The sequence below is a fragment of the Falco punctatus genome, assembly GCF_963210335.1.
Source record: "Falco punctatus genome assembly, chromosome: 3".
Classification (NCBI taxonomy): Eukaryota; Metazoa; Chordata; class Aves; order Falconiformes; family Falconidae; genus Falco; species Falco punctatus.
Genome location: NC_137582.1, coordinates 16,903,536 through 16,911,848, shown reverse-complemented (window position 1 = coordinate 16,911,848; position 8,313 = coordinate 16,903,536). Strand labels below are relative to the sequence as shown.

The 8,313-nt window shown below is 39.3% G+C and overlaps 1 long non-coding RNA gene across 1 annotated transcript in view; it reads right to left on the bottom strand.

Annotated features, from left to right (window-relative positions):
• The window catches only part of LOC308060724, a 55,966-nt gene that overhangs the window by 12,713 nt on the left and 34,940 nt on the right, over positions 1-8,313 (bottom strand). The window contains exon 2 of the long non-coding RNA XR_013926867.1: positions 965-1,051. This is a non-coding gene — a long non-coding RNA (uncharacterized lncRNA). The remainder of the gene's footprint in view (positions 1-964; positions 1,052-8,313) is intronic.

The window sequence follows — 8,313 nt, the reverse complement described above, 5'->3', positions numbered from 1 at the left end:
GCATTAAAAGTGGGAGTTAGGAGGCAGCTAAGCTTTGTAGAGCTCTACCATTATCTATTGCATACTTTGTTAGAGTACAAGTACTTTAAAGTGTGCATATTTTGTTAAAGTATGCAGTAAATAATATTGCATTAAAGACCTTCAGCCTTTCATTCTTAACATCTTATTGAATGGTCATCCCACTTCATCACTTCATGGTTAAAGCTAACAGTCAGTTCTCTTCTATTTCCTAATTTCTTTGAGTGTCTATTTTGCTCTAGAATTAAACTAGAATTGTTCAAAATGTGCACAATTGTTCACAGTTATTCACAACCTCCAATACAAAACTGCCTTGATTTTTTTTCTCCATCTTTGTTTTCAGTATCTTTTTTATCCCCACTTTTTTTTACTCTTCTTTGTAAAATATCCTTCCACATTGACCTTCTAGATGCCAAAAGTAATTCAAAAAGCAACTACAGCTGAAGCTAGTATGTTCAAATTATTTTGCTTGCTGTAGGAGTACACTGATAACATTCTCTTCCTACACATGTTCACCTAAACTAGTAGGAAGTTATTCCTCAGCTGTCACATATCTGAAATCATGATGAAATTGCCTTGCACAGAACAAGTAGAACTGAACAAAAGAAGATTTTCCATTCTATGTGAAACCTCAAAGTTCTGATACTTGTGGCTATCCAAAAGAAAGATTTAAAACTTTGAAATTGTCAATATATGTTGCAGAACAAAAGTGATATTTGAAGTATTAATGATGAAATGTCATGGTAGCTCTTTTTTAATGTGTCCCACAACCTCTGTTTGCACAATTATAGCATAGCATAACTTTGTCCTCCTCTGTGAGCTGGCCAGATTTCACCTCCATTTGCTTGCCACAGCCATAGGATCCCACGTTACTCAGCCAAAAGTCAGGCAGGCAGAAGACAGGATCCCACCACATCAATGAAATATTTATATCTACCTGTCCTACCTCTTTGTTTCTTTCCTCTATCTTCACTGTGTGATCAGCTCAAAATTTTGAATTCTTCAGGGCATTGTTTTATAACTGACTTGCATGCTGTTCAAAAAAAAAAAAAAAAGAAACCAGAGCAAAGTTAACTAGAAATTAAATAATGCCTTGCATAGCTAAATAAGCTATGAAAATCATTCTGTTGAAAACTTTCCTTTCTACATTCCTACATTCCTACAACTTTCTTTCCTGGAGCAAGGTAGTGAAGACTCTAAAGCAACCTGTTCTCTCCAAATGCCAGCGTAGTATATCAATGTTATATAACTAATCTGCTCTGACAACTTCCCCTATCAAGGTATTCTTTTTTTAAGGACCAGGTAGCTTTATTTAACATTTACATTTTAATTTCAATGTTTCATTAGTATCAAGGTAGCGACAGATCCGGAGTTAGTTCACTGTGGTGTGAAGCTTCCTTGGACCTCAGTCTGTAAGTTGCACATGACATTGGACCTCTGCAGCTACATGCCACCTTGGTAAAGGACAATAGCAGCTCTCCATCCTCTAGTGTCATTCTTCTCTGTTATCTCCAAACCCCATCGTATACAGAAGAAATAGCCATCTTATTCTGCTGTCCAATAGGCAGAGAAAACACCAGCTGAGGTTTCTTTTGAAAAGAAATATAACTTCTCTCACCTAAATTGAGCTGTCTGTAATGTGGATGTCTACACCTGAGCAAGTTACCTAAGCTGCTTTCATAGGCATTGGAAAGAAACTGGCAACTACAGAATGTGGGATTCATCTTTTTCAGACGTCCATCTGAATCACTAATGCCTGGTTTTCCTCACTGATTGTAAAGGAAATTAATATGGCTAGTTCAGATAAACTCTCTATTGGAAATGTTTACAGTGAGACAACAAGGAACTGTTCAATACAACAAGGTTTTCCTGCTTTAACAAGAAAATGTAAGTCATACATGGTAAAAATGAAATTCTGAATCCGTATTGGATTCAGAACATGTCAGGTTGCCTTTTACTACTGAGACCTCAGTTATGTTATTTCTGAGTTATAGCAACATCCACAAAATCAGAGCCAAGTCTTCAATTCCCTTACTGTATGCAATAACTACTGACTGATTTCATTAGATTGGCCACTCTGAAGAGATTAAAGTTGTCTGCAGAAGCCAAATCCTAGCAGTGTTTGCCAAGAATTCACTAATAGGTTTAGAATAAAATAAAAAGTACATCACAGGTGAAGTTAAACCACTCAGGGTGATTTGGATAAATTAAATACTTGGAGTTCTCAGTCACCCTAGTGTTTTGTAAATAAAATGACTCAGCTTTATGGCTCTGGAAATACATCAAGCCTAAAGTTTACACATTGAAGAATGCCATATTTAAATTATTCTAAAAAATAAAAAATTTACATTTCTCTCAAGCATTAAGACATGGCTTAAAAATTAGGGGCTGTAATACTGGATGGCACAGTCTGAAGAATTACTGTGTTTCTGTCTAGGGAAAATACTGATTAAAATCTACACCAAAATGTGCAAAGTGTTCCATCCCAGCACTCTGTGAGTTGTTAATGTCGTGATCTTCCTGAAAAGCCTCCTTCTGGTGACCTTCTTCCTCACTTCCAAAAAGAAAAAAGTACAGGGGATAACTATTAACCTGGTCACTCTTACAGTGAGGACGTTGGTTAACTTCGGTCATTTACTTCCAAGGTAATGATTATACTGTCAGTGAGGGAACTTTTCCTTTTAAAGTCATCCTGAATCCCACTTCTTCAGGATGAGGCATGCAAGTATCTCTTGAAAAACAAACCTGAGAATCAAGTTTAGTTAAGAAGCTTTGGTCTCGATGCCAAAAAATTTCCCCTCCAAAATCAAGAAGTGTTTAGAACTCAGTGGGCAATGGTCATTGCCATAATTTCCAAAGGAAATGACAATGTACACACATTGCAGTTTGTTACCAGTAGCATATCTGTACAGCAGGCTTCAGGCTTTAGTTAACAGGTATAATTAAAGCAAACACTGCAGTACTAAGAGTCAGTACGGTCTACTAGAAACCTGAGTTTTAGCCTAGACTGCCCCACTGATCTGCCATCCTGATGGATTCACTTCATCCCGCTTCCTACTCTTTGTTTCTTTCACCTGTGAATGCTATGGCAGGAAAGGGCTAAAGAACCTGCTGGCTGAATTCACCCACATCTTGGGTTGCTGGTGGCCATGTACTTTCCTTGGGAATTGGTAAGGAACGCTCTATAAGATAAACAAATTATTCTAGTAGAAGCAGTCTTCTCTCTGCCCTTTCTGAGATGGTGGGTAGCAGCTGCTACCTGACATGTGGCAGGGACACCTCTGGGCATGGGAGGGGTACAGGCTATGGGGCATGGCCATGAAAGCCACTAGAAGTCAGGTGGCCCACCTGGCTTCAGCTCTGCCTTATTCTGTGTCTCTTGTCTGGACTCCTGTGGTATAAAGAGGTGGTGGTTCATGAACAAAAGATATCACAACTGCTGAACCTTCCTTGTAGAAAATATGTTTTACTCCAGTCCCAGGGAGCTTGAACTGATTCCTGTGACACACTTGGACCAGACATACCTGTACCTCCAATTACGTGTGTGTGGTGCCTAAGCTGAATTCTGTACTCAGTCACACAAATCATACTGATTTCCAGGTATTGATATTAACACATGAACAAATTTGTAATGAAGGGATATATTGGAGAGGATATCCTTGAAGTCAGATGCAAAAGTTCAGAACTTGCCTCTCTAAAAGGAAATGTCAGACAAAGACTATTTAGGCTCAGTACAAAGGGCTAATTTAGCTCCAAGAAGCCAGTAGTCCAATGTATCTTCAGTAGAACTGATAAGAAAAATCGGATCTCCATTCACAGGAAATCCCAGCATTTCAAAATTAATACTATGCTCTTAGTATAAAGGAGACACAGTTTCAAGCCCTGCAAAATAAATTTTTTAAAAAAATTTTTCTTTCCAGCCTGCAATAGTTTCTTGAAAATACCACCAAAACACATTGAAGAAATAAAAACTTTTCATTTATAACACCTGTAATGCTTATATATATATATTTTAAATGTAATATATGGTTTTATATAATATATATAATATATTATATGTGCAGTTATATGTTTATTTTAAGAGAAATGTGTAAACATAATTAACTTAAAAATTCTAAGGTTAACAGTAACATTGAAGGAAACTGTTTTGGAGGTGCTGAAGTCCAATGAAAAAGTAGAAAGTACTCTTTTCACTTGTTTCTCATTTTGCTTTTATCAAAATCAATAGGCTTCTGTGACTTTTTTTTTTTTTTTTTTAAAGAGTCAGCTGTTACGATGAGAACATTTTGTTCAGCTCTGGACTTGAAACCTCCTTTTCTTGGCTGACAATTTTTTCCTAGGAGCACCAGACCCCTTTTGCCTGGCTTCTCTGTGCAGATACGCCACTGGACAAACATTAACTCATTATTTTTGCCTATCTCTTGCTCCATCACAAGTGTTGAAAAGGTAAAGGACACTTTTTCCTTCAGCACAATGCATCTGACAGGTCACCATCCTGGACAGAAGTATCAAGCCAACTTTTACCACTGCAAAGCAAATTCACAGTCAACGCTTTCTGCTAAGCTGACTAGAGAAATTCTGTGCAGCTACACTGAACTGACAATAATAGCCAGTTTAATCTTTTTCAGTAGTTGCCTGAAAACATCAACAGAAGAGAGGTCAGTTTAGATATACAGGGAGAAAGAAACCCCAAATGCAATCTGTGACTCTTGAAAGAGGTTGTTTTGTCGTTACTTGAAACAAACATTTAAACCTCAGGATTACAAAATTTTCACTGTTTGATAAACACATGCAGCACCTTCACCAGAGGCATATTTTTCTTTCCTCTCATTTAATACATGATAAAAATTTACACACACGTGTGTGTACGTGCACATGCTCTATCTCATACATTGTAAAAGTGTGTGGGTATAGCTGTATACCCACATATACCCATAAACAGAGGTTTCTGAAGGGGGTATTTCTTCCTAATTCTCTCTCTTTGTGCACGCACACACATACACACCCCTTTCCTTCTCTTTTTGATCATGGTTACAGAAGGAGTAGATGGTGACAAATGATTAATAAAAGGACGAATTCAGAGAATTTTCATTTACTGCCCAGAAAAAGTTCACTTTCTTTATAGCCTCAAATGATTTTATCTGAATTAAAAATGCTTCCCTTAAAAACATTTCAATAGAAAAATTAGGCAGGATGGTTTTAAAATAGAGCTTAGCTGGTCCAAGTGGTAGTCTGTGGGATACTTGGTCTCCTGCCCGTGACTGGAGTAGTGCCTTAGTGCTGCCCAGCACCAGCCCACAGATTAGCCAAAGCACGGCCACTGACCGCTTCCATAACCATCACAATGGGTCTGCAAAGTGCAAAAGCTGGACAGCCCTTTGTCCAGCTTTGAACAGATGTGATTTTGCAAGTCATGTAAAATGACACGAAAAACCCTCATGAGGAAGAAAGGCACAACACTGGCTTTTATGAGAACATGATCAAGCCCCAGATAGCCTTAGAAGAGATCCAATGCATAAACCATAAACTACTGTTAAATATTATGGAAGAACTGACAGGTCCTTGATTGGGAAGCTTTAGAGTCAGGTCTGGTAATGGAACTGTGCTTTCATTATTATGGCTCATAATGTTCTAACAGTGTTCCTAAACCTGGAGAAGATCAATTGCTATGCCCTTCACATAGTCTTATTTCATTAATAAGCATGGACGCTAAAATCTTGGCCCAGATAATGGCAGATAGATTAACTGAAGTACTCCCACACCTAGCAGCTTTTAGACCAAGTGGGATTTGTATGTGGGAGTTAGGCTGAGCAGACTATTTAGCCTTGTGCATTACAAAAAGTGCTAGAAAAAGCCAGATTTAACAGGGCAAATGAAGAGGGCGGGGGGGGGGGGGGGGGGGGGGGGGGGGAAAGGCATTTAGCTATGTGCAATGGCTTTCTTCATCATGGCATTAAAAGTAAAAACAAAAACTTTGGAAGACAATTTGTTGCCTAAATTAAAACTTTTTATGCCTCCCTGCTAGGTAATGCTTAAAGGATGTAATTCATTCTCCTCATTCAATGAAGACTGGGAAAATAAGGCAAAGTTGTCACTTAGTACAGTTTGATTGGATGATCGTTTTTTTAACAGCCCCATGTATTGAGTCTGGCATCAAAGAAGCATGAAGAGTCACAAAGTTTTGATGCCCTTTGGATTTGAATTCCTTGAGAAAACAATGCTGGAATTTATGAATGAGGAGTTGTGAGGCCAGTGTGGCCGTAAGACTTAAAGCATTAGGGTGTCTACTTAGCCACAGGCATTAACATACTTCTGTGCTCCTTAACGGGCTCTTGGAAAAGCAAAAGGAAAAATTTCAGGACACACAGATGCATATTATTATGATGTGTAACACAGGAGTATCTATAGAATCAAGACCCATGTCTATTCAAGTCCAATAGTCCCTGTATGACATACACTGAGAGTCCCTGCTCCAATGAGGTCACTTTCTAACTAGAGAACACAGCTGACAGAAAGGGAGTAGACAATGGAGGGACTTAGTTACCCAAAACCTTCAACCCGTCAGCATCAAAGCTGAAGTTAAAACCCAAGTCCTAAGTCCCAAGCTGAGTCTGCAATATCACCTAGATACTCACAGGTTCATGCTCATATTCTGGGCATCACGGGGACATCACTACCTCATCTCCAAGTTTTTCTTCCAAATATGTAGATCTGTCACAATCAGTTTTTACAGGTGTGTACAGTTACTACAGGCTGCAAGCAGGGATATTGAGAGGAGTGGCTGATACACCTGAGGGCTATGGTGCCAGAGGGACCTTGACAGACTGGAGCAGTGGGCTGACAGGAACCTCACGGAGTTTAACAAAGGGAAGTGCAAAGTCCTCCACATGAGGAAGAACAACTCCATGTACCAATAAGTTTTTGCTAAGTTGCATGAAGCAAGCACTCGATTTTAATGGCAAAGCAAGAAGCAATCTGAACAAAAGTAATTCTTGGTGCAAAGGTTTATTAACAGGTATGGTAACTGGTAGCATTTGAATTACTCCAGCATCTCTTTGAGTATACCAAGAGCTGGGCACAGCCACTGGTAGAGAGCAGTTTATGGAAAGCATTACATTCTACTCCTGAATGAGTTCCCAGCACTGAAAAGACATCTTGCTCTGGAGGTGTGAGTTCATGTAGTACCAGGAAAGTAGACAAGGCTTGGTTACACTTGCTGAACACTCAAACCGTCCTCTTCCCATCTTGAAATACTACTAGGGCCGCATGCGAACAAGGCCTGTAGGGCAGATGCAACACACAGAGCTGGTACAACATTACAGCTTAAAGCTTTTAGTAAATCCTTAATTCTCACATTAGTAAGTGAAAAAGTTTGCAAAAGCATTTCAATTTTATTAAATTCCAGTTAGAACTGAAAAGGGATTTATTATTATTATTATTATTATACATCTCAAATAGAGTTTTAAGTGTTTAATGGCAGTGATTACATAAAGCAAAATGCTAGAAGTTAAATCCAAGTGAAATGTTTAAACCCAAAGTTATTTTTTACTTTGAGTTAAATATTTTTCATTAAACTTTAGCAACAAAGAAATGAATGGGAGTAGCAGTAAAAGAAACCACCAAAACAGCAGCACTAAATGCAAAATAGGAATTCTGAGCTCTGCTTCCATATGCTTTGAATTTGTTGAGTTTAAAAGAAATGTGCAGTCCATACAATGCAAAGTTATTGTCTGGAAGATCCTAATGGCAGAGGAAGGCAAGAGACCTTGCCTGCGGCTCATGGCCTGCCCAGCTGGGGATCTAACCCCAAGCACTGCTAAACCTCTGTCTAGGGCAGAGAGAAATTACAAATAAAACAATCTCCAAAGTTGTTTGCTCAGTGTGCTTAGGCTGGACAACCCCAACTGAGAGCACATCTGGCAAGGACTTGTGAGAAATATCAGCTTCATTTGCCCTCTGTGGGTGCACCCACGCTGGCACCATAGCATGGATCTGAGCCTAATCTCAAGTTCTGACTCTTCTCCTGCTCTGTTTGTGTGTAAGCGTACACTCCATGTGGATGTAAGCCAAGGTCTAGAGCGCAGTAGAGCAAGAGCCAAGAGGAAGAGCCTAGCAGGACTGATGAGAGTGGGCAGCAGCACACCAGGAGAGACCTTCTCCTCAGCTGTTCTCAAATGCCACAGTGAGGGCTCTGAGCCTGGGCTGTAGGGTCAGAAGCAGCAGCTGGGAAGACTGGCCAAAAGTGAATTTCACCTTTGTAGTGGATGTACTCTTTTCCCTTATACTGCAAAATAG